Raw genomic sequence first — 4,124 nt, 5'->3', positions numbered from 1 at the left:
GAATTCTCTATTTAATGAAAAATGTATATTATTTATAAAATCAAAACTATAATGATCTAGATAGACATAGTTGTTGAATTAGCTTAATTTATGCTCAAATTTAACTTCTGCAATATCTTTTTTGTTAAAGCCAGTTTATAGAGTCTGAAATGATTGACAAAGTATATTCAAGAACTCTGAGAGTCTTAGGTTACATGTTTACAGGTAATGAGTTCACCATTTATATTCCAAATTTCCTTCACTGATAGAAGGCTCACAGCATTTGAGTTCATGATCACAAATGGATAGTTTTTAATAAATCACCTCCACAGATATGTTTCTTTCTTTTTTAGTCTGATTTACAGCTACATAATTTCTTCATATACAGCATAAAAAAACACGTGTGTTAAGTTATTTTATTATAATCCTAGTAATTTTATTTGGGTGCCTACTTTAAGGAATTCATCAAGCAATGCAAAGATAATAGAAGATTTTTTAAATTTTTAATCTAATTTTGGTGTATCTTAATTAAATCAGTTGAATATACTAGTTATTCATACACTCGTGCACAAACATACACACAAACATAACTAGAATTTCATTGTATTGTTTTTTATGTTTATATTTTTTGTGGATCTAACTCCTGTAGGCTCAGTACATGAGCTTTAGATGCTCCTTGATATCATATTGCACAGGTCTCCCTGGAGAAAATACTGTATTTACTATATATAGTAATTTCTTCTTTATGAGAATGGTCAAGGTGTTCAAAACAGATGGAGCATGGTTGACTTGATTGCTAAAATGTGAAGACTGTTTCCTGTGTGGGAAAGAAAAACATTGAGCTAAAAGCTAGAGGTGCTGGGACATCTTCTACGGCTTTGTTGTTGTATTATTGTGTTTTTTGTTATGAGAGTTTGACAAAATTAGATCTAGGTTTAGTACAAAATAGCACAGACAATGTATGAGTAAAACTTTCTAGAATCAAAGGTTTATGAAACACATTATAATTTATAGACATAAGCAATGATTTTATTCATAGAAAAGTATCTGAAACTATTTCACTAAAATACAAAATCTGTTTAACTTTAAATCTGTTTATTATTGAATATTATTTATTTAATTCAGTTGCTTTCTTTTTATAATTTAAGTAGGAAAGTTATGTTTAATCTTCCAGGGTATCTCTGTAAACAACTATTTTATACTGACATTACCAAATTCTGCAGTGTGTACTTCAATGTAAACAGAAGAATGCTCTTATATTACAAATATATAATATTCTTACAGTGTAAGAAAAGATTTATTTTTAGAATGTTACAGCATTGGTCTTATTTCTTGACACTATGCTTGCATTTGCATGAAGAAAATTGGCAGGCCTAGTTATTAAGTACACAAAAAGTAAATTTCAATGGGTTATGATGTATCTAAATGGCATTAAATTATGTTAAAATAACATTTTCCTTTGCCAGGTTTGCTATAAGCTACTAAATGGCCCTTTGAGGATTTAATAAGTAACTTAAAATCAAAAATAAAGGATAATTCTTATTCTAGTGTTACTCGGAATGTAAACCCATGGTAATTACTTTGAAGGCTTTAGTTGAAGAAAGAGTATATCTCTCCCCACCCAAAAAAGGAGTGGCAGTTGAGAAGGGTGATTGACACTAGAAGCATATGGCCCATCCAAACTGATAGTATAGTTTAGGATGTCTAGATGATTTAACTAATACTTTTCATACACAATTGATTTTGAAGAAGGTAAAAGGTTATTTTGCTAAATCATAAGCTTTTCATACAGCACAATGCGTACAAGTGGAATCAGAAAAGTAAGATAAATGTCTTTCAAAGTCATTGCCTGTAACAATTCTGAGGCTATTTACAATGCTGTCTGACAGAGCTTTCTGACCACCTAATGAGTGAGTAGATAAATTGTAGCCTTTAGAAGCTGCTTCTTCGGTGAAAGTCATAGCTACAGACAACTCTTGTCACCCATCCTCACATTTCCTCTTGATAGACATACTCCTGAGGCTTCATTTTTAGTATTAGAAGTGATTGAACTCATTAGGCTATTTAACACTTGAAAATAGACAGCAACTTGGCAGAGGAAAGAGCAGCCACTGTTTCACATGCTATTAAATACAGGCACCTTTCAAGCTATCCAGAGTGAGATTTTATTAAGTAAAAGGCACATTACTGGCTCAGGGCCATTTACCATAAATATTTCCTGGTCAAGATCAATTGATGTAGAACATCTTGACTAAAGCTATAGGAAACGTAAAATGAGGTGTGGATGCCAAGGGATATAAAAGACTACATAAATGTTTGGAATTAAAGGAAAATTATTTTTAAATCATGCTTTGTGCATGACCTGGAAACTCTTTAAGTAAGGCACATAAAATGTATTGCTGCTAAATTGAGAAACTTGAGTTTCTATGACAAAAGAACATGCAAATTGTTCTTCTCTCTAGTGCCCTAAGTAGAATCCATGCAAAGCAAATCAATTTTTGTCTCAAGAGGGAATGTGCCTTTGTCTTCAAATTTGGGAACATCAAGCAATCAATATCACTTTAGATGTCCTTGTTTATCTTCATTACTCTAAACTAAGTATCCTGAATGTTAAACAATAGTAAAGAAGAAAAATTGAACATACTATATTGAAATTATACTGAAACTAAAGGCTTACTTCAGTGGCTACTAAATAGATAAGGCCACTATTTTTGGAAGATACTAGATAGTTTTCTTTTTTTATTTAGTCATAAAATGCAGCAGTAGATCTTAATGAGAATATCACAAAAGTTGAAATAACTGCTTCAGAATGAATAGGAAAATGAAAATAACTCTTATTCCAAAGAAGCATAAAAGCACAAAAAATATCTTGTGCTAATGTTGTCTATTTCCTATGGACCAGATATGACCATTGACATCTTGAATCAAAGCACCTGTGATCCCTGTGTGAGATCTTCATGAATTCAATACTCTTAAGAGTCTCTCAGGGAAACATTGCTACAGATTAAGACATTCATGAGATATTCAGTAGGCTCCTCTTGTCTTCTCAAGGATATATGAAGGGCAATCAATGGACTTAGAGGAGACTCTTGCATAGTATGGTTGTCCATAAATTTCTTTGAAGATTTCCTGGATTTCAGGTGTTTTTTAGTCACCCATTTTATAGTTAATTCCATAGAAACAGCAGCTCACCAAGGTTAACATGGTGGATGGAAGCCTTTTGTTGTTTGTGGTGCCTTCTTTTATCTGGAGTGCTAAGCTCGGTTACAAGTAGCTATTATTTAGCGCTGATATTTAAAAAAAAACAAAGGTGGCTTTTTTTTCCTGACATCTTAGTGAGGCTGCAGTGGTCCACACTGCTCTCTGACCTTTGCCATGCCGCCCAAAGACTACAAGAAGAAAGATGCCAGAAAGTCAGCCAAAAAGGACAAAGACAAAGTAAATAAATCTGGTGGCAAGGCCAAAAAGAAGAAGTGGTCCAAAGGCAAAGTTCGGGACAAGTTGAACAATCTTGACCTGTTTGACAAAGCTATATATGACAAGCTCTATAAGGAAGTTCCTAACTGTAAGCTTATTAATCCAGCCATGGTCTCCGAGAGACTGAAGACTTGCCTTTCCTTGATTAGGGCAGCCCTTCAGGAGTTACTTAGTAAAGGACTTATCAAACTGTTTGTGGGAGTGGGTGTACTTTGGGGATAACATTTGAAGTGTAAATGAAGAACATATCTAATAAATAAATAAATAAATAAATAAATAAATAAATAAGGCTGGTTTCAAAGCACAGAGCCCAAGTAATTTACACCAAAAAGCCCCAGCTTCTGGTGAAGATTCATGAACAGGTTCAATCAGCTGTACATTTGGGAAAATAAAACTTTATTGAATCAAAAAACAAAGCAAGACAAACAAACAAGCAAAAAACCCAAAGGTGGAAAAGTAGATTTTGTAGTAATAGCAATGATCTATGCCAGATGTAAGAAAATCTTTCTATTAAGTTGTTTTAAATAAATTTAGTATTTTTCTGAAAAATAAATAGAAAATATTTTTCACTTGATGTCTCTCAAGCCCTCTCTTTTTTCTTTTTTATTAGATATTTTCTTCATTTACATTCCAAATGATATCCCAAAGCCCCCTATAATCTCCCCCAC

General features: G+C 32.7%; 1 pseudogene; it reads left to right on the top strand.

Moving 5' to 3' along the window:
* Positions 1–3,354: 3,354 nt before the first annotated feature.
* On the top strand, positions 3,355–3,814 carry LOC110292092 (small ribosomal subunit protein eS25-like; annotated as a pseudogene).
* The last annotated feature ends 310 nt before the right edge of the window (positions 3,815–4,124 follow it).

This window comes from Mus caroli, unplaced genomic scaffold (genome assembly GCF_978045245.1).
Source record: "Mus caroli unplaced genomic scaffold, Mus_caroli_1 scaffold_6, whole genome shotgun sequence".
Classification (NCBI taxonomy): Eukaryota; Metazoa; Chordata; class Mammalia; order Rodentia; family Muridae; genus Mus; species Mus caroli.
Note: the sequence above shows the minus strand (reverse complement) of the source record. Positions and strands in the feature narration are given on the sequence as shown.